Source organism: Neofelis nebulosa, chromosome 6, assembly GCF_028018385.1.
Source record: "Neofelis nebulosa isolate mNeoNeb1 chromosome 6, mNeoNeb1.pri, whole genome shotgun sequence".
NCBI lineage: Eukaryota > Metazoa > Chordata > Mammalia > Carnivora > Felidae > Neofelis > Neofelis nebulosa.
Window position 1 is genome coordinate 88,305,702 of NC_080787.1, and position 23,977 is coordinate 88,329,678.

Below are 23,977 nucleotides of genomic sequence, written 5' to 3' on the forward strand. Positions count from 1 at the left end.
CCAGACATATTATGGAATATTATTATGAAATATTATGCAATATTTAGCACTTAAAAAGTGAGCTATCAAGCTATGAACAGACATGGAAGGATCCTAAATGTTTATCATTAAGTGAAATAAGCCAATCTGAACTAGTTGGTATTCTAGAAAAGAATGTGCCTGTGTGGCTCCAAAACTATGAAGATAGTAAAAAAATAAAATAAAATAAACATTGATACCTAGGTCTTGGGAGTAAAGAAAGATTAATAGGTAGAGTACAGAGGAGTTTTAAGGCAGTGAAAATATTTTATATGATAACATAATGATAGACACAAGTCATTACACATTTGTCTAAAGCCACAGAATGTACAATACCAGGAATGGATCATAAATGTAGGTTATGGGCATTGGGTGATAGTGATGTGTCAAAAAAGTTCATTGATTGAAACAAATGTACAACTTTGTTGGGGAATGTTCACCATGGGGAAGGCTGTGCCTAGGGGAGGGGAAGGAGCATATGTGAATGGTCCGTACTTTCTGCTCAATTTTGTGGTAAACTCAAAACTGCTCCCCAGTTTATGAAAAAAAAAACATAAAAAAACACACACATACAATAAGGTACCATTACACATATATTAGATTGTCTAAAATTTTAAAGTATGACTATTTGAAATGTTGGTGTAGATATGGAGGCACTGGAATTCTCATACGTTGTTGGCAGAAATATTCAATTATACAAATACTCTGGAAAACAGGTTTGGCATTTTCTTAAAAAAAGTTAAACAAAAACCTACCACTTGACCCAGACATTCCACTTCTAGATATTTACCTAAGAGAAATGAAAACAACTGTCCAGACAAAGACTTTTCTTGACAAATGACTTTTCTCTCCTGTGACAAATGTCACAGTAGTCTTAATTTTCATAGCCAAAAATTAGAAACAACTCAAATAAATGTTCATCATCCTCAGATGAATGTATAAACAAATCGTGTTATATCTATACAATAGGATACACTATTCAGTAACAGAGTAGAACAAAATATTAATACACATAATGATATGGATTACACTTAAAGAATTAAGCAGGGAAATAAAGTATGCTCTATATGGTTGCATTTATATAAAGTTCTAGAAAAAGGAAACTGTGACAGTGTCATTAAAAAGTATCATAAAGTGACAGTGATCAGTGGTTCTAGAATGGGGGTGTGCATGGAGGGGTGAGAGAGGTATTACAAAGAGACATTTCTAGGAATGTTAGAAATATTAATTATATTGATTGTGATAACAGTATGATTTACGCATATACAAAAAGTTATGACATTGTATACTATAAATAAGTGCAGTTTATTGTGTATCAATCCTAAGAAAAAGTATTACAAGGATACTGAAATGATCTATTTTTATGTCATTCAAGAAATCAATCTTTACTGTTTTTATCATCACCAGCTATGCAATATTAGCCTGCTAATGAAATTTAAAACTCATTTTCTGACATCCAGTTCAGCAAGTCAGGCAGTTGAGAAGGTAATCGTGTAATCTCAGGTAAAGAAATGCAGAAATGGGGGAAGGATGGATTCTGCTGTTTCTGTTCAAAACATTTTCAGGAATGCCATCTAATGTAAAAGCAAAAGCTTTCAATTATAGATGGTTGGCTGCTTCAGAGACTTTTACTCTTAAATGCATGCTGAATTCATGGTTTTATTCAATTTTTCCCCTTAAAATTAGGCCTCCATAAAAAACATTTTTGGCACTTTTGTCAGTTCTATGTGCTATTTACAGAGAAGCTGGTTTCTGTGGGACTTATAATATGTAGAGGTCATCATATTCAGAGAGAAATGGTATGGTAATGATTCTATTCCAGAGAGATATTCTGATAAAGCATAAGCTTAAGCTTTGTAGGCTCTTTCGACCCTCTTAATAATAGCTAACATTTAGTGAACGCTTAATATGTGCAATATCTTATTAAATCTCCCCTACAACCTCTTGAGGTCTGTACTATATATATCCTCAATTTATAGATGAGGACGCAGAAGTTTAGAGGTTAAGTAGCTTTCCCAAGGGAGTGAGAAGCAAAACTTCCAGCTCAGGTGTGTCTAAGTGCAGAACTGAGCTCTATGTCTCTAAACTTTCCATCTTCTTCTTATTCACAGGAAAAAAGCAGTAGACATAGAGGTGAAAATTTATAAATTATTATTACTTTAAGACTGTATATGTTCTATGTGAAGATCCCATGATCACATGGTTGATTTCATTCAATCAGTTATGTATCCCTGTATACCTACAAGCAAGGTGTGATTTCATAGCTATACACTATCTGAATGATTATATACAATTTTGGAGATAATTAGGCTCTAGTCAAGGTCACCACAACATAGAAAATCTTATCTCTTCATTCACTGCCTTCTCAGTTCTATGACAAAGGATACTTTTATAATTTAAGGATTAAAAAAATAAGCAACTGTCCAAAGAATCAGCTATCATTGTTTTAAAAGGCAGTAAATAATAACCCTCAGAGGCCCACCACCTCTGAATGGCAACTGCAACTTTCTTCATACATACCTGAGAACTTACTGTTCTATCTGTATGCTTCCCTCCTCTCTTGTTTCTATCTCTGTGTGTGGTTCTTCTTTCTTCCTATGTCTCTACTCCACTGGGTCAGAAGTGAAGTGCCTATCTTTAATATAACTCTGGTAGAGGAATTTTCTGGGTAGGGAAATTAAATTGAACATCTTTGACTTTTCCCCCTCAACTTTCTACTTGCTACCTAATTTACCATTGCTGGTACCAAAGTAGGTCCTGTTCACAATGGTAGAGGCATCTCAAGGTTTCCCCATGATGCTGACCATCTCCACATCTGGTCTGACCACTGTAAACTCCACTAAGCTCATCTTCTGTCCCACTTCTAACTCACAGACAGGATCCCTGGCCGATCTACTATTATCATTCATTTTGCATAATACAAAGTTTCATGATAGCCTTCATGATATTTCCCTTCCCTGCCTTTTATCTAACTTTTACTTTCCTCTATTTTCTTGGCCCTCTACATTTCTTATTTACTCTCATTCCCATTTTCCTTGATTCTAAAATATCATTAAGATTTTTTAAACATTATTTAAAAATGTTATATCCCATTATTTAAAAATTCTGTGAATCTAATTTTTTTTGTTGTTGTTGTTCAAACCTGTTTTGTGTTCCTTATTCTTTATTGAAAATTAGGTGATTCTGAGTTTGTGTTTTTTTCTCTCAAAGTAAAAAAGGACCTCCTAATTAGTTTATAGATTTGTATTTTTTTAACGTTTATTTTTATTTTTATTTTTATTTTTGAGACAGAGAGAGCCAGAGCATGAATGGGGGAGGGTCAGAGAGAGGGAGACACAGAATCTGAAACAGCCTCCAGGCTCTGAGCTGTCAGCACAGAGCCTGACGCGGGACTCCAACTCACGGACCGCGAGATCATGACCTGAGCTGAAGTCGGCGGCTTAACCGACTGAGCCACCCAGGCGTTAATATAGCATTTCTTCATTTGTGTTGGCCATAGTCCAGGAGTTCTAGAATTCCCTACTTACCTCATACTAATTAATTATTAGGATCAAAGCTGCTCTATTGCAAAATTACTATTTTATTAGACTTTATAATTCTTTCTATAACAATCTGCAATCATTTCCTCTCTAAACATATTGTAACTCTGAATTTCCATAGAGATGCACATTATTATATCGCATCAAATATGTGAAAGGATGTATTTAAAAAGAATCATGTTGGCATAGTAATTCTCAAGCTATGTATGTGTGTGTGTATACACTGTCATTTTGTTACCAGATATCAACATATATTATGCTAATTATGGTACAGTATATATAGCTTGCTTCATAGATTATATGATGACAATATTTATAGTTCTAAAAGTATATATTTCACAAATAATTAAGTATTTTACTAGAATTATCTTCTTTTTACCCCAATGCCAGCCAGAACTACTTAAAACCCAAGGTTTAGCTCTTAATAAATAGTTGAATCAAAACAAAGTAGTTAATTTTAGCTCATATTGAATAAAAAGCGTCAGGCCTCTTTAGGCATCCCCTTAGGGATTGAGTTGGTGTTACAGGTTAGATATCAGACTTGGAGAAGGGCTACCACATCTGTAATCTTGATTCCATGCTCCCAAGTCTGTATGGTTTTAGGTAAGACATTTAGCTTCTCTTAGACTTTATTTCCTCGTATCTAGAATGAGAGTAATGAAGACAGTATTATAGAACAGCAGTCCTCAGACTTTGGTGTGTAAAAAAGAAAAAAAAAATCCAGTAAAAGTTAACAAAAATATAAGCAAAACAGGAGAGGCTGGGTGGCTCAGTCGGGTAAGTGTCCAACTTCAGCTCAGATCATGATCTCATGGATCATGAGTTCAAGCCCCACATGAGGCTTTGCACTGACAGTTTGGAGCCTGGAATCTGCTTCAGATTCTGTGTCTGTGTCTCTGTCTTCCCCCCACCCTCCCTGCTCGAGCTCTGTTTCTCTCTTTAAAAATAAATAAACATTAAAAAATTAAAAAAAAAAAAAAAAGGTAGATTCCTCCAGCCCAATCCTCAGGTTCTCAGATTCTGATTCAGTGATCCTTGTTGAAACATTTCAGTTGACTCTGACAGAAATGAAATTTGGACTTTGAAGAACAGACTCTTATGAAAGTCAATGAATAAATACAATAATTTGGCACATAATTGGCACTAGCAAAGGAATTATACCTCCAGGTTGTAGACTATGTAATTTAAGGAAACATACTAAAGTAATGAATCAAGGGAAGCCTGAAGGTAGAGTACACAATATTTGTTATTGGGGATTACAAAGAAAAAAAAAATTCACCACTTTAAAGATGGAGTTACATGAAATAAATATAAAACAAGGCATTAAAAAATTTCCAAAGTATTAATTTCAAAGGTATTATAGTATTTTATATAGACTAAGGCTATTCTGATGACAAATTAGAAGCAATACAACAATGAAGACAACAAAATTTAGGAGTATTAAAGAAATAGAGAAAATCAACTAATAATGAATAATTATAATTAATATAATTAATAATCAACAGTAACAATTATTAATAATCAACTAATAATTAACAGTTATAATTAATAGAGCCATATATACATAAATCATTCAAACTCTGCCTTAATCACATGTAATCAAGCAATTATAACGATAATGGAAAATATGACACAACTATTCTAAAAATTAGTAAGAATTGATATGTAGATATTTCTAAAAATAAATCACTATGAACAAATTATTACAAAGGACAGAAATAAATTTTATTGTTAAGGAGATATAGAGAAAGAACTTTCTTTACTGATAACAAAAGACATGCATAATAATGCAAGTTAAAACAATATTAATGATTAATTTTACATCTATTAATCTAATGAAAATCATTAGCTTGGTTTGTCAGGCTATGTAGAGGCACATACATGTTAAATGTTGTTAGTGAGTTATAAATCTGCTCAGTTATGCCCAGGAATGAAGCTGATAGAAGGCAATATAGCTATTAGAAAAAAAAAAAAAAAATGGAGTATATTCTTAGAAAAACTATTCTTAAGAAAGAATAACTGGTATATTTATTTAATATGCCTAAAATAACGCCATCTATTTTAGATCACTGATCATAAAGTCTATGCTTTTTCCATACTTAATATTTAAAATATTTGGCAAACACTTTAAAATGTTTTGGAATTATTTCCTTAAATGATGTATAATGATGTGTAAGATATCCCAAAAAAGTGAGCTCTACTGGTAAAACACTACTTTGGACGTCTCAACTAAAAAATACTGATTGGATTGGTAATATTGGACTGTGGGTTTCCTGGCTTCGTTCATCATTCCTGGAATTAAAGTGAGATTTAGAGCTAAGCAATTGATTGCTTCAAGTGATTTATTAATTTTGGTGAAGTAATTAGCTTGTTGATTGTTTTCACTGAATCAATTAATTGTTGGAAAAATTAACCAAGTTATTTAGTTGTTTGCTGAAATTGCTTTAATCATCTCTACTTTCTTCCTTAGTTTTTTCCAGGTAAGAACTGGATCTTAACCACAGAAATCATGTGAGGATATATAAAGTGGAAAAGAAAAGGTACTTTTAGTTCGGTTGATATTTTTTGTTACATATATTTAGAACCTCAGATATAATGGACTGAAAATAATAATTACAAACACTTAACAATGTTCGTCATAGTTTTGCTATGAAAAAATTTGGTACTTCTTACTTGGCTTCAAAAGGCAGCATGACTTCAAAGAAAAGAGTAACCAAAACTTAGGAAGTATTGTATTACACACCAGAACCTCTAATTATTCCATTCACAATATGCAATGAAGTTTTATTCATGATAGCAAATAAAAATTTAGCAAGAAATGATCCAATTATTGGTATCTGAGCATGAGTAATCCTATTTTTATGCCACACATTTTATCTAAAAAAAAAAATTTGAATTGAAGGAGTATGTCTAGAACAAAATCTTCTACAAGGCTATCAGTGGATTAAGTTCTCTTACAATTGTAGTTACTCCTACAATTGCTACTACAATTGTAACATTCATTTTTGTTCTCAACATTAAAATATATAGGGGAGAAATAGAAGTTACAGAATGAAGCAAAGATCTATCTTCATATATCTATTTCTCTGTAAAAAAATTTCCCTTTTAAAGGTGGTTAGACTTTTCAAATGATGTTGGTTCTATTAGCATTTGATAGATGTTGATGTGAAAATTTGGGAGCCAGAGCTATAGTAACAAATTTCCTAAGGCTATTTATGATATGACTCCCATCATGTGAACCCCAAATTATCAGTGCCATCTAATAAACTCAAGAATATCACTGATGCCAAGGTACAAACTGCTCATTTTTTCTTCTTCAGTTCTCAAAGGAGGATATTTTAAGATTCAGAAAGCAGAGTTAAGTAGGAATGGAAATAGGAAGTTCTTTATGTCACTAGGTAACATAACTGTTCGTTGGTACAGTGCAGGATTTGGGAGGGAAAATCTTATTAAGTAGATTTTCCCTAAACTACTAAACCATTACCCTTGCCTGAGAGTAATTATGACAACTGTGATATTTAAAAACCTACACAAAGATGGAATCTACCACATTACCCCAATAATACTGGATATATTCTGATAGGATAAATTCTCTGTATTCTCAGGAATTTTATGATTTTTGAGTCAAAATAGGAATCAATAATAGAAAACCTGTATAGCATTGTAACTAGAAGAAAGAACATGGAAATATTAAGTCTTGATCTGCTTAATCAGAACTGTAAATGGAAAAATATAGTGGGGAAATCACTGAAGTCCTTTCATAATATTCTTGATCTCTAATGCTTTCTAAAGAGACTTAGTTCCAGTTTCAAATAAGAATCAACTACTTAGAGCTGGGGGTGGGGGCAGAGGGCAGTGGTGGTAATAGAGAATAGGACTACATTAGTTCCATTTGAAAATGAAGAAAGTGGAATTTCAGGTATGCCTTCTCTAGTTAAGTAACTTTCAAAAACTTTAACATAAAATACCATAAATACCTCTCATGATATATCTGTATTTTATTGGTTTAAATAAATATACTCTTAATAGCTGCTGATATTAATAACATGCATTTCATTAGCACACATTTGAAAAATCATTCCACATGTATGTTACAAACATTTCAGTACACATATGGAATTCAGAGCACTTTGTATTAACTCTAGTGTTCATAGGTTGGAAGTCACTACTTGCAGGTCTTCAGCAAGGAAATATTTTGCCAAACAAAACTAATCTGAAGTGTCCATTCAACACAAGTTGAGGAGGCATTTTTTAAAATTTGTTTCTTAGCACAAATGAAATAAGTTAGAAGACTTTATTAAATAATGAACAGGTGCTATTATTCAAGGAAGGAGATAAAAGTTTGAAGAGAGGTATGGTGCTTTGTATCATGAATGAATGGAAGAGTGAGAGTCTGGGGGATAACTGGAAAGTAGAAGAAGAAATGTGGGAAGGCTAAATACTACAGCATGGGTGTTGGGAGATCTTATGGATTTGAAGCACAAAAGTACAATTTTGGAAGGAATGCCTAAGGTAGGATTTTCAGCTCAACTATTATACATAATTTTATAAATTATCTACTTACGTTCTTCTGAAATCTTCAGTGTACTGATTATAGAAACTTTGAGCAGAGGGGAATTTTCTAATATAAATGTTCCGATTTGGCAAGAGCAAAAATAAGGTTTCTCTGGGAACAGTCTATAAATGATATCAGATGTGACTGAGTAGAGATATTTCCATATTCTACTACTTGGTTCTGAGAGTGGAGGCAATGGTTGATATTCATAGACAGCATTGTAACTTGTCACTGATAACTCTCATGGATCTTTTTGCTCTTTTATCAAGGGGATGGGTCAAGTGAAAATAAACATTTCAAAGCCTTAGAGATTCCAAATTAAAGTAGAGGGCTTCATCTCTTTGAGTTTTGTACAAAAATTTAACATTTTCATGCCAAGAAAGATAAATAAAATAGAATTCAACAGTCAAAACTTATGAATTTTAATTTAAAGGAAAAGCCTCTGTTGCAATATACAATAATGTATAAATTTTACCTGATACAAATAAAAAATGCATGCATTTGCACATAAATCTATTATTACCTAAATAAGAGTACATCGTTTTGCAGATACCCGTTACCATGGGTAGACATGCAACTCTCCTGTTGTAATCTCAATGTTTCAGGAGAAAAAAAAAATGTTCTCTAAAAGGGCGAAGAACATTTTTTTTTAAATAAGTGTAGTCCTGTATTAGACTGTTTTAAGTTACAACATTAATTCAAGTGAACTTTTTTTTTGTTTTTTTGACATGTTGTCAAGTTAAAAGATAAAAGATAAACAGAAAGGCTTATATTTACCAGGATGATTTCACCTCACTAAGAAATGTGGATAGATTCTAGAGGTACATATAAAGAGGAATAAGCCATGATGAGTGATAATAAAGATTAAAGTACAAGTTTGCCGAATCCTAATCCAATGTTTTTTTGTTTTGTTTTGTTCCTTTTCTCCAAACTTTATTTTAAGAAAACCTTAAAGTTTTTATTGTGGAACTGAGAGTGTCCCAGGATTTATAATCTATCACTTCAGGAATCAGATTCTTTGTCAACTTCCCAAAGTTATTAATTAGTATAAGAGAATATGGTAGTATAACAGAATACTGTGTCAGTAAATAGCTGAGATTTACACAGTGCTTTTTAGCTATCAAAAAAACCCCAACTTTTACATGCATATTAGTTTGTGGTCACCATTATGCAGGGTGTGTTCAAACTGTAAAACCAAATCATTCAGAAAGACTCTCCCATATATTCTAAATTTATACGTATCATATACAAAGATTTGCTTTTTGAAATATGTTAGATTTTCACTTAAAAACTTCAGTACTCTAGAAAATATCAATAGCCTTTTTAAATCCTTCACCATAAATAACAATTTCCAAATAGTGAGGCTAACTTAGCCCAACAGAGAGAGCCCAATTGCCATAAGTTTGGCATCACTCTATTGATCACTCACATGTTCATGTATAACTTTTCAAGTACCTATAATGGGCCAACTACAAGGCTAAATATCCAAAATAAAATAGTGAAAACAACACAGTTTATATTCCAAAAAACTTACATAATAGAGGAACATATAGACAATTAATAGATAACTCAGTACAGTGCAAATGCAAAAGTGCTCTCCTATAGATAAGTAAGGGGTATTTAAGGGGGAACACAGAAAGAGCACTGCTAAGGCAAGTTTACAGGGGTATGGAAGTCTTCCCCAAAGGAAAATATATTTGAACTGAGATCTGAAGAATGAATAGGATAAAGCACAAGAAAGAAAAACATTTCCAGAAGTACAAACAGGAGGTGTAAAAGTATGAAGAAAAGAGGGAAGACGTGACTTGTTCTTGAACAAATGCAAGTTGTTTACATGAGACCAGGACAGTAATAAGGTAAGAACGCTACAAAAGTCAACCGCAGAGATGGGATGGGGTCAGGCCATGAGATGACTGGTAGGCAAAGTGAAGACCTTGAACTTCACATACATACATACATACATACATACATACATACATACATAAAAGACATATCACTGAAGGATGCTATTATGCACTGAATTTCCAATGTGACTGTTAGTATTTCAATATATAAATTTTTGGAGGGACACCATTCAACCCACAACAGAGGAACATGATCATCCATAACCTGCTTTACTGAAGTATTCTTTTCACTGAATGTTTCAGATTTACATCTTTAAATAAAGTACTATAAGCCCCTTGTGTACCTTTGTACAAATTCTGTACATGCAAAATTCTGCAAAATTCATAGTACAACACTATAAACTTCTCTTTTACTGGAGGTATGTGCTTTTACTTGATAGTTCATATTGCTTTCTGTGCTTAATTGTCTCTGCAAAAAAACTGTAGCACTCTATAACTTATTAAATCTATGATGCACTTCCATTAAGGAACTTTAATACAGATTGTGGTAAATGTGTGATATAGGTAAAGCTTTCCCTGACTGTTCATTCAATATTTATAATGACCTTTATTCATCTTTTGAACTATCCTTTTTATAATCAGTGAAGAATATGTATGTATTTCATCATCAGCAGAGTTTGACAAAAACAAGGAAACTAGAATGAGACTCTTACAGGACCCAGCCAGTGAAGTACAAGCTAAATTTAGTTTTCCCTGTGCATAATCAATTTTTAAAACTTTTATTATTGTAATTTTGTGACTTAAGTTTATTAATATGGATTGAATTTCATAGGAAAATGTACAATATACAAAGAAAATAATTCACTTACTTATAATCTCTATTCAAGATAAACACTAAAATGAACACATCTGTTTATTTTCAGTCTTCTAGTCTTCCTACTTCTCATTCTCCTCTTCTTTACGATCATACCCCTACCACATAATTAGCATATTATTTATATCCATTGTTTCCCCCATATACCATTCATCATGAGCGTATTCTGATAGCAAATGAATTATAGGAATTAGGGTTTAGCTGAGAGTAACAACAGCAATAGCAACAAAAAAAGGTCTGTCCCATTAAGATTACAATATTTTCTTAACTGGAAGAAGTTAGTCTGTAATCTATATATGATTTTCCTAGTGTCAGGGACTAGGATCCTTTTATCTTGTTCTCCAGAGAAAGCTTCCATCACCAAGGTTACTTCACAGTCCTAGATGGCTCTGTATCTCTTACCAGTATGTTTGTTAACATGGGAGTTGTCCTCTAAAAATATGTAAAATTTCACTCACTTTCCTCAATTTAAAAATGAACACCCATGTTCACTTAAAAATCTTGCCTAAATGCCAGCTTAGTGTCAGCATTTTGTAACTTACTTTATAAGCAACCATGTCTATGTAGCATGATACTATCCTACACTGGGTGTCAATAACTACAACTGTAGGAAGATTCTTCCATTAGTAAGTTTGTGCTAGTAACTGTGAAGGAAATATTCAAAAAATTTCCATATGTAGAATACATACTTTTTTAATTATTAGAGTTTGGACACCAGAATCTGTATCCATCTAAAATGTATTTTTACTGAAATATAATGAGCAGCTTTATAAAGCACAGTTTTTGAAGGACAATGGCAAAATAACTTTATTAAAGCAGAGGGCCTTTCAATTAGTTTGATACAAAGGCTGTCAAACTTTCACTTTCTCAGTGTTGAAGAACACAGCATTACTAAGGCAAAACTTACTGATTTCTGAAATGGCTAAAATCCTTAGCTATATTATTTCTCCAGAGAAAAATAGTAGTTCAAACCAACCATTTCATTTGCTATAAACAATGAATATATCCATGGCTAGTCACATAACCAGTACCCATAGAGTAAATGTAGGGAAAAACATGATGAATTGACATTCAATAAAACTGCTCTAAAAGTAGATATTACACATTCAAATATTTTTCTTTCAAGTTTATTTCTAGCACTAATTTATGTGCTAAAAAAATAAAACACCATAATAGCATATCACTACTATTTCTCTGCCTTATTAGACAAGATAAATTGTGTAATCTTCTTTCATAGCACACGGTGAGGTAGAGAGTCATTTAATTACCTGTGAATCAAAGCAATTTAGGTAACTCTTTCTGATCATTATCACAGAGACTCAAGGAACTAAAATGCTCAATAATCGATAGCAACTCAACCTCAAAACAAAGTTAAGCCCTTGCAATTTTCCTGGAATAGGGCTCACTGTTGGACCAAGTAGGATTCCACTGACTCTCGAATCCCTGAATCTCCTCTCCTCTGACATGGATCATCACTACCCTAGGTACTGCTTTGTGCCTGTTCCTACTCTTAACACGTATCGCTTCTTAAGCTTTAAAAGTACCAGAGTGATTAACTGATATGTGTATACTCAATACCTAGAACTATATTTGACATATTCTGGGCACCAAATATATTATTTATAGAAAATTAAAATTTAAAGGCAAGCGCTGCCCGGGGTGGGGGGGGGGGGGGGCGGGTACTGGAGCCAGATCCCAAGCCATGCCAACTCGGCCACCACTGCCATGCACTGGGTCCCCGCGCTGCTCAAGAATGCTGTCCCTGGGGCGCCTGGGTGGCGCAGTCGGTTAAGCATCCGACTTCAGCCAGGTCACGATCTCGCGGTCCGTGAGTTCGAGCCCCGCGTCAGGCTCTGGGCTGATGGCTCGGAGCCTGGAGCCTGTTTCCGATTCTGTGTCTCCCTCTCTCTCTGCCCCTCCCCCATTCATGCTCTGTCTCTCTCTGTCCCAAAATAAATAAAAAATGTTGAAAAAAAAAATTAAAAAAAAAAAAAAAGAATGCTGTCCCTGGCAGGAGCCCCCAAGTACATGGAACACTTCAGCAAGTTCTCCCTGTCCCCTGTCGATGAAGCAGTTTCTGGACTTTGGGTCCAGCAATGCCTGTGAGAAAACCATTCACCTTCCTCAGGCAGGGGAAGCCCCTGTGCCTGGCCATCATGAAGAGATCAACCTGCTTCCTGACAGAGTGCTGAGCACACCCTCGGTGAAGCTGGTTCACAGCTGGTACGTCCAGTCTCCTGGACATCATGGAGTTCCTGGACAAGGACCCCAAGGACAATCGTACCTGCACCAGGTCACTGATGCCCTGATCATCCGGAACCGCTGTGACCAGGTGGTGCTCACCATGGAATATTTACAACTTGTTTTTACAGACCTCCCTTTAGAGCATGCATTAGCTGTAGGTGTTTCTTCATGACAGGGTGTCAAAAGACAACTCTATATACTGCTTTAGATAGTGTGCAAATTACACCGCATGTGTTCTAGCTGCGAGAAATAATAATAGGTTCTTCCTCCAAACAACTAATACAAAGCCCACCATGTTACAATGAAAAGCCCTGTAAAAAATAAAACTATGGAGAAAAAGGCTATTCTGTTGTTTTGATACATACATACATAACATTTGATACATACATAACATTTTAACATACTGTGGTCCTGAACTTAAGACATAGTTTTGCCTTGTTTAACCCAAAATCTCTTGTTTATTTGTTTATTAAAAACAACTTCTTTCACATGGAGCCACCTTGTTGTTTTGCAAGACAGAACAGACACAAACAGAAATAGGAAAATGAAGCAGAGAAATGCATGGCTTCAGCACACCTGATTATTTGAATATATTATTTGAAAGATAGTATTTTATTCTCATGCTCTGAGTTCAGACTCACATTAAAGAATCAATTTGTTCACTGAACTATATAGTCTAGTCCTTTAGAGTCAATTTCTTATAATTATCTTGAAATAGTCTAATTTGGTAATTTTCAAACTGTTAGGAGGTGTCCTGATACCCTTATGATAGTTGTGTAAAATTTTAAGAATTATAAAACCCCTAAGAATATACCCATATGTACAAAAATCTTATTGGGTTGCAAATTTCGAAAAGCTTTATTTAAGGGATGTTTTATCATCTACATCTTCATAGAGGGACATAAAGTTCAAAAAGGCCAAATAATTTATCCATGAATATCAGCTGATAAATGGATGAGTGGAAATTCAAACCCAAGACCTTTAAGCCTTTGTCTAATTAATTTTTCCCCAGACCACAGCTGCCTCTTGTCTCACATGCCTGAGATTCAACTTTGGTTTTTGTTAGAATTTTTTTTTTTTTTGCAGTGCTTTCTCAAGTTAACCAAATAAAAACAATTTAGATTAACTTTAATAAAAACTATATACAAAAAATACTTGGTAGAGAAAATGCTTAAGTAATTCAATGTCCTTAGAATTCACTAATTTGAGCTATACAGGTCTCATAGCACTTCGTTTGTAAGGGCATCATTTTGTTTTTTTTCTGGAGAATTTGTGGAATAATATTTCAACCAACATTTGTCTTACAATGCTTAGGTAATGGTTCAAGTTGAATAAATGGCACAGATTATTATTGATATGTTAGTGTTGGCCAGTAAAGTTTATCACTGCTGCCACTGAATCAGATAGTATCTAAATACTTCCTTTGATTTTCTCCAGATACCCTTAACTAAGGCCTTCAAAGACAAAAAAAACCATGTCAATTTTCGATTGTCTATTAGCCTTACATGACTTTTATTTTCACCTTTTCACTGTTTATCTAAGATGACAGAATTAGAATAAATGAGACTTTTGCTAAGAGATCTGGTATACAGAGTCTTCTGGAAAGTTTATAGATTAATGTTCTTTTTGTATTGCTATAAGTAAAAAGGCCACAAGATATGGAGTAAAACCATAGTTCTACCACCACATAATGATTCATGAATTTGTGAACATTCTTTAGCTTCAATGCAGCTTTTTTAAAAAATCTGTATGATAAAGATAACAATGCTTATTTAAAAGGGTTGCAGTGAGGAAAGAAATTAATGAAATCATGGTTTTAGTCTTTATATGCAGGTATGGTGGTTGTGACTAGCATTAGACACTAAATAAGATTTAGTTTCCATGAATCTTTTTATTTTTTTTTAATTTTTTTTTAATTTTTTTTTTTAACGATTATTTATTCTTGAGACAGAGAGATACAGAGCATGAATGAAGGAGGGTCAGAGAGAGGGAGACACAGAATCCGAAACAGGCTCCAGGCTCTGAGCTGTCAGCACAGAGCCCGACGCGGGGCTTGAACCCACGGACCGCGAGATCATGACCTGAGCCGAAGTCGGCGGCTTAACCGACTGAGCCACCCAGGCGCCCCTCCATGAATCTTTTTAAAGCTATCTTCTCTCAAAGTTCTTTGATTATAGGCCACTATAGAAAAAAGTTTTCACCACAATTTTCTTTATAGGTTTGTTGGCTAAATCTCCTGGAACTCACCATATGCTCAAAGTGAGAGGATTTTGGTTAATGCTGTTTTTACATCCAGTGTTATCAGAACAGGCTCAAACGGGGTGGTTATTTTTAGATAAAAAACATACATACAAACTTCACAATGAGAGGAGAATCTGTTTTATGTTGGATTACACTGGGTTGGTGTTTTTGTTTATAATACCCATCATCTGTGTTTGTTTTGAGGTTAGAGTTAGTCCATGTTGCTGATGATACAGTAATTTGATTACTATTTTATTCAGAAATAACTTGAAACAGTATATTCACTGCCATAAGAGTGCTCTATGTTCCACCTATTCATCTGTCTCTCCCAACCCTTAAGAAACTACTGATCTTTTTATTCTCATAACTTTGTCTCTTCCAGAATGTCATAAAGTTGGAATTGTACAGTATGCAGGCTTTTCAGATTGGCTTTTTTCACTAAGTTATATGCATTTAAGGTTCTTTCATGTCTTTTCATGACATCCATTTACTATTAATCGAGAGGTTTCTTTATATTAATAGTGAGTTTCTTATAGATAACATAGTCTTTTAGCTTTTCAATTTTTTCAGGATTCTATTACTATATCCTCTAGTTCAGAGATTCTTTCCTCAGCCATGCAGTCTATTAATAAACCCATCAAAACCATTCTTCACTTCTGTTATAGTGTTTTTGATTACCAAAATCTTTTCTCTTTTATTCTCTCCTAGGATTTCCATCTCTCTGCTTCCTTGCCTGTCTGTTCTTGCATGCTGTCTACTTTATCCATTAGAGCCCTTAAAATATGAATCGTGGTTGTTTTAAATTCCTGGTCTGAGAACCCTAACGTCCCTGCCATGCCTGATCCTGACGCCTGCTCTATCTCTTCAAATTGTGTTGTTTTGCCTTTTGATATGCCTTATATTTTTTTCTTGATAGCCAGACATTATGTAAAGAACTACTGTAAATAATTGTTATAACTAGACTTTTAGATAGAGAGGTGTGGGGTGAGGGGAGTTTTCTACAGTCCTATGATTAGGTCTCCAGTCCTTTATTTTTTTTAATATGAAATTTATTGTCAAATTGGTTTCCACACAACACCCAGTGCTCATCCCAACAGGTGCCCTCCTCAATGCCTATCACCCACTTTCCCCTCCCTCCCACCCCCCCATCAACCCTCAGCTTATTCTCAGTTTTTAAGAGTCTCTTATGGTTTGGCTCCATCCCTCTATAATTTTTTTTTTCTTTTTTTCCTTCCCCTCCCCCATGGTCTTCTGTTAACTTTCTCAGGATCCACATAAGAGTGAAAACATATGGTCTCCGGTCTTTTAATGAGGCCTGTGCCTCTGGACTGTGAACTCAAGTCTTTCTTCACCTTAACCTTTTTTTGTTTGTTTGTCTGTTTTTGTTTTTCCTCCCCTTAGGCTAGATAGGATGGCTAGAGTAGGCTGAAGTTGGCATTTTTCTTTCCTCTTATTCAGTTAGACTGATAATTCCCCAGCAGGTTAGGTTTTGATTAACTAGTTTCCCTTGAGGGCAGGCCTTGTTAAGAAAAACAAAGCATTCAGATACATGTATCAACATAGTTACTTTTTCCCTCCCCCTGCCAGAAACTGAAGGAGATTTTCCTCCAATACGTATTGTGGGAAACCAGTTGAGTCTCTGGAGGTAAAACACACACGGTTGTGGGGGTAGAATGATTGAGTGGGTCCCTGTAGAGTTTTTAACTCTCAGAATTGTCCACACTGAGCCTCCTGTAATTCATCAGTCACAGTTCAGGTTTCTCTCTTCCTGTACTAATTATCAGCTCTTTCTACTCACAAGTCTTTTTTACTGTGCTCTCACTGTGTATTCTTTTCTGTGACTCTCCACTACTGGGGACATTGGTGTGCCCTGTGTCCTCCCTTCTCTTATGAATCTATAATTTGTTGCTTTATGTGTTCAGTTTCTTACTTGTTGGAGTAGAGTGGTGACTTCCAAGTAAGGAATCAGAAATCAGAAGTCAGCCCTTTAATAAAATTTTATTCTGGAATAGTTACTGATCTTGTCCAGAGTTCTTAAATGTTTATAAATTTTCATTTCAAGGAATCTACCTTAGGGACTTGATATAAAATGAAGGAAAAAGAAAACATAAAAGAGCTATCATTTTGCTAATTCATCCTTTTACCCTTGTAAGTTTTAAGCGCTACAACATACATACAGGTCTAAGTTCTCAGATACAAAAATAACTGAAGTGAAACCTCTATTCATCTTGAACTCACCAAGTCAGGAACATGGCTTTCCACTCCACTGTTCCTTTAAGGAAAAACAATAACCCTTCACAAAATTGAGCTGCCTACAATGCCTCACTTCAGTCTTTAGAACTCTCCCTCACATTTCCATACTCTTCACTCTGGCTCCTTACCTACTTGATTTTAAACTCTTGAATCTGTGTATCAAAAGGCAGTTAGTGTGTGTGTTTGTGTGTGTGTGTGTGTGTGTGTGTGTGTGTGTGTGTTGGGAGTGGGAGGAAGGGCTGCCTAACATCTGTTTTCTTTTCTTTTGGCAATAAAGGCCAATTTCCTTTGGGGGAACTACAAGACATTCTTTGACCACAATCCGGTTGAAGGCTGAAATATTAACCTAGGTGCTACGCTTCTTTGTGGTGTTGAAAATGACCCAGTCTACATAGATCAATTGTTCTTTTTCCCTGGAATCCATCCTTAAACATAGAAAGCTAAGTCAGCATTGTGCTGGGATAAAACTGGAAATTAGTTGTTCTTGTGTTTTTTAACCCAGATCTTGGGTGTCCATGACTATTGATCTTTACTCAGCTGGGTTTCCTAGACTGTATTATTTTTGTGAGACCTGCTAAATGCTTTCCATTGATTCCCTTCTGGCTTGAATTACTTAGAGTGGATTTCTATTACTTATAAAAAAGTAATTTTAATCAACCTGTCCAGATTTAGTGTCTACTCTGCCCTTTTGTTCATTCTTGAGAGTTTTTTTTTTTTCCTTGATATCTTCCAAGGAAACCATCACTGCTATTCCAAAGAGATTTAACTTGCCTCCTTCTGATTCTCTAGCCCAGAGCTCCTTCTTGGTCAGCTCCATAACTCCTGGTATAAAATACCTAGCCTGTGCTCTGATTAGTGTCTTATTGGAGATTGGTATTAAGTGTATACTAAAATTTTATAAGAAAAATAATAAAGCTATTCACAAAAGAAAGATATGCATCCTCCAGAAAAAAGCTTATCTGAATGTTAGTATCATTTTCTGCTTCATCCCATGACCTTGCATTTAGCATTTAGGCCATACCAACCATTATCTCCAAGCAGACTGCTTCATTCAGAACTCCTTGCACTTACAACAGTATTCCCTCAGCCAGAATATATTTTTTCATTTCTTCTCCCAATCTCTGCTTGTAAACTCCATACCATGTGCCGATCACAAGTGGTCAGTGTGTAACTTTTATGGGATTCTTTATTTTCAAGGCACTGTGCTAGCTTTACATGGATTATCACATTTAAGTCTCATTAAAACACAATAAAGTAGGTACTATAAAGACTATGTTATAGATGAGGGAACAGACTTTGTAATACCATGCAGTAGGGAAGTAGCAAAAGTTGGATTTTGAGTCAAAGCAGAGGTAGCCTAAGGATTGTGCTAATAACTACCGTAAACAGACTTTCTATGTAGTCAATGGTTATTTATGTGTCTATACTTAAAACATAATTGTGTGTATACTATATGTAATTGTGTATCTACTGGTTTTTGTTAAAGAACTTTGGTTAAATAAGAATTTTATTCCTCCAGCAAATCTTATCTGACCTCATTAATATTTTTAATCATTTTCACTAGTCGGCAAGTGTATCATATCTTTTTTAGTTCTTATTTCATCTGAATTTTATTATACTTAGATCTTTATATTTCTGCCTTTTATATTAAGCTTTAAGCTTCTTAAAATTAGAGCAACAGTGGGGCGCCTGGGTGGCTCAGTTGGTTAAGCGGCTGACTTCGGCTCAGGTCATGATCTCACGGTCCGTGAGATCGAGCCCCGCGTCGGGCTCTGTGCTGACAGCTCAGAGCCTGGGGCCTGTTTCCGATTCTGTGTCTCCCTCTCTATGACCCTCCCCTGTTCATGCTCTGTCTCTCTCTGTCTCAAAAATAAATAAACGTTTAAAAAAAATCATTAAAAAAAAAAAATTAGAACAACAGTTATAGCAGGAAAAGTATGGGATATATAGGAAAAAGCATGAGCCCCCAAGACAGGTATGTCAGGACAAAAATCCCAGATTTTAACTGACTACTAGAGTAGCCTTAAAACAAAGGCTTCTCTCTAAGCCTCAATTTTCTTATTTGTAAAAGGAAGATCACAATATTCACATTTCAGGGTGTTAAGGAGTGTCTTATTCATAGCAGGTACTGAGTAATTACTTATTGAATCAATGTTTTTTAAGGCTTCAATATAAGCTACTAATCCACTTAACTTCCACTTTCTTATTTAAGATCTTCCAGATCTATCTCCCTTATCTCCTTAGGATCTTTCAGATTATAACATTATGCATTTTTTGCATTGTACAAAGTAATGATAATGTAAAAAATTCTAAACTTTTAATATATAAATCTCAAATGATTACAACAAAAGTAATATATAATGACTACTTGTGAATGAGTTAAAATGAATGAATTAACTTTCAGTGTAAATATAAATATATACAGGACTGCAAAACTCAATCCCATTATCTTTCAAAATATTTTGGCCTGTGGACCATAGCAATATATGTTTTTTTTTTTTCCTGGATAATTGTAAACAAAATTTTAATTTTTTTTTTTTTTGCACTACACTTCTGCACCTTTCCACCTACCTGCCCCTCTTCCACATACAATACTGCTGAATCATCCTGTGTGGTTAAAGTGTGACCGAATGTAATTTAGTAAGGAGAGAGGTGAAGTGACACGAAGCATGAAATTTAAAAATGAATGTCACACTGCTTTTCATATTGAATACTTAGCATTAATTCACATTGCAAGCAATTCGATGCAAATATTTTGTTGCAAAATAGAGAAAAGTAAAAGACTTCCTTATATTCACTGCAGTTGTGGGGGAAGTTTGAAAAATTGCTATTCAAAGTATCAGACACAGGCGCTTAGCTATGTACTGAGATTCAACTTCTGGCAATTTGAATATATATCCCTCACCCAATTATACTCACACTATTAACTTGGGGCACTGGCATATCTGGTACCACATGGATGCACCTATGTGATTCAGACTGATTTCTGATGGAATCTTATAAAGCTACAGTCTGACTCCTTAGTTCCAACTCTATCTTGTATCCTTCTTCCCCCAGGACAGTCTTTGCTTTTTGCCAGCTTCCGTTTTCTATTTTTTTTTTTTTTTTTTTTTTTTTAACTTCGGGAGAGAAGAAATCAATCTAAACTGTTTGAAGGTAGGAAAAAAAAAGGATGAAGAAAATAGAAAAGAAGTGTCAATGGGTATTAGAGAATGTTTTTAGTATCTTAGTCAGACTGGCAAGGCATTACTAGAGATATTTCCAAGAGATATTTACAAAACTGTTTTTCAACAATTAACATATGTTGTTGGCGTGTGAGTTTAGTAAGTCAAAATATAGGCTCACTGTCACGGACTCAACTGTGAAATTATTTCTGAGCTACCTGGCTTATACAATAAATCCTATCTTCCATCCCACATTTTCAAAATAATTTGGTCTCTTATAAGAAAGACTTCACATATCTATTTATACATTATCTCCATCTCAAGTATGGCACTTTATTCTTTTTTTTTTTTTAACGTTTATTCATTTTTGAGAGACGGAGAGAGACAGTGCATGAGTGGGAGAGGGGCAGAGAGAGAGGGAGACACAGAATTCAGAGCAGGCTCCAGGCTATGAGCTGTCAGCACAGAGCCCAATGCGGGGCTCGAACTCACGACCTGTAAGATCATGACCTGAGCCAAAGTCGGACACTCAACTGACTGAGCCACCCAGGCACCCCTCAAGTATGGCATTTTAAATGCTTGATCACAATTTTGGAGTTATATGAATTATAACTTCAACTCATGCTTTAGATAACAAAGCTTATGGGATACATGAATGATAGATCATAAAGCAATTCTGCTAAATTCACATCAATTAAAACCTAGATTGGAAGAATTCTCCTCCTTTGGTCATATAATCTAGACATACCACTTAATGAAAGTACATGAGGTATCAATGGTATGCCTTTGAAGGAATATAGGCAACTGGACGTTTAAATTCTTTGGTTGTTAACAGCCGGACTCACTTCCTCAAAGCCATAAATCAAGTCCTCAAATGTCCTTCAGAATGTTGGATGAAAGGAATAAAAGCAATACTTTAGCTCCCATTGCAATCCACAGACAGTAATATGTTGGATTTTTGGCTAGGCAAACTTTTGATTTTGTGGGTTTCAGATCAAACTTAGTGCTTTCTACTTTATGTTTGGCACCATTCAAACCAAAGCTTTGAGGCTTTTACACCTTGTAAAGCATCAGGTAAAGTATCAAAGGATAAAAAAAATTCAGTGCAAACCACTTTGGTACATTCATTTTAAAGGCACATACACCTATGTCAGGTTGTAATGTGAAGCTGCTTATTCCTGACTACCCATGAAAACAGAACTATTTTCTTTCAGAAATATCATTTAATATTTGTCTGCTAAGACCTACACTTAATACAAAGGAATTTACAATGAGAAAATTGAAGTTGACAAGCTCCTATACAAAACAAAGTGAGCATAACTGACTAAAAACAATTGTCTTCCAAATTCTATGCATCTGATGAATTTTTTCTTAGAGTTAATTATAAAATTGATATTAAAATCATATTTTAAAATTGTAAAAAATTACAACTAGGGCTTTCTTTAGGTTTTTTCATTTCACCCAATTTACTCATTAGCAGGGCCCATACATTATAGAAATGTGTATTTTTAATAAATTTGTATTAAAATACTCTTCATTGGGCTCCTTAAAAATGGCTGTATCTGATAGGTAATCTGATTCAACTTACTTTACTCCCAAATAAACCACGTTCTCTAGAAAGTTTGCACATGTAAGTACAGCTTTCATTTACTAATATTTTCTATGAGACAGTAAAATATTTTAATCTAACCTGTCTACCTAAAGTACTTATAATCATTTCATTGCAGTTAACTCTATCTTACACAAGCTTTAAGACAAACTAAATTTTTAGACAAAAGTAGAAAAAAAATTCACTGCAAAATATTTGAACTTTGCAGAACAGTTCCACAGTTCTGGGAAATAATTGATATAAATAGAGACAGAATGATTTTAAATAAAATAATTAAATTATATTTAATTACATAACTTTGTTATTTATTTGTCCAAGACAGTATTTCCCTCAAACACTTTTAAGCAGAATACAAAATACATAGGTAGCACGCACTTTGTTTCATGATTAGTCAGGTGTGTATTATGTATTGTTTGTTTCAGTGGATAATGGACATACATATACAACATAAAAAGCTAGCCTATTTACCATACTGTAGATAGTGGAAGAAGACACTAAATTACTCGGTCGGAGGCAAAGTATTTTATTATTTAGGGCAAAGAAGTTCCTAGAATGTAGTCAGCCTGATGTTCACACTGCTTCCCCACGTCCTAGAAGTTCCAGGATGGTGGCACGGTGCCGATGGTGGATACCTGCCCACAGAGTAGGTTCTGTTAATGGAGAGCTAACTGGGTTTACCACTTTTGTAATAAACCAAAGGATGTCTGATTTTTGTCCCGAGAAAGATGTTCCCTCATCCCTCATGGCTGCTCACTGCAAATACAACCCCAAGAAATGACCCAAATAAAAAGCAGCCAGAGATTTCATTTTTTGGAATACCTAGCAATAATTTTAAGGGACCATGGCAGATCACCATTCCAACAGACTATATATGTTTGACATAAAAAAAAAAAAATCCTTTTAAAATGATATAGATTTACAAACTAACAAAATAAAACTCACAGAAATGAAAAATACCATTAAGATAAATTCAATGAATACATTAAACAGAAGAGCTGAATAGAGCAGTAGTAAACTAGAAGATCAGAAGAATCTATTCAGAATAAAGCACAGAGATAAATTCTGAAAAAGAGGGTAAGATAAAATAATACAATCAAAAGATCAAACATTTAATAGAAGTAAGTAGGAAAGAGTAAATTAGGTAGAGAAAGTATTTAAGAGATAATGGCTGAGGGGTGCCTGGGTGGTTAAATGTCCAACTTCAGCTCAGGTCTTGATCTCATGGGTTCATGAGTTTAGGGCCCGAGTCGGGCTCTGTGCTGACAGCTCAGAGCCTGGAGCCTGCTTTGGATTCTGTGTGTGTGTGTGTCTCTCTCTGCCCCTTCCTTGTGCATGCTCTGTCTCTCTCTGTCTCAAAAATAAACAAACACTAAAATAATTAATTAATTAATTAATTAATAAAAAAAAGAGATAATGGCTGAGAATTTTCCAATATGAACAAAAGACATCATACCCATATTAAAAAAAAAAAAATCCCAAAGAATCCTTGGCAGGTTAAATAAACTGCAATCTATAACTAGGTTCAACATATTTAAACTATTGAAAGAGCCAAAGGGAAAAATTAAAATAAGCCAAAAAGATGGCAAAGAGAAAGACTTCTCACAAAGAACATGCAGTAAGCTAACATCTGAATTCC

At 34.5% G+C, this 23,977-nt stretch overlaps 1 pseudogene; it reads left to right on the forward strand.

Annotated features, from left to right (window-relative positions):
- Positions 1-12,828: 12,828 nt before the first annotated feature.
- Positions 12,829-13,246, forward strand: LOC131515447 (pyruvate dehydrogenase (acetyl-transferring) kinase isozyme 2, mitochondrial-like; annotated as a pseudogene).
- The last annotated feature ends 10,731 nt before the right edge of the window (positions 13,247-23,977 follow it).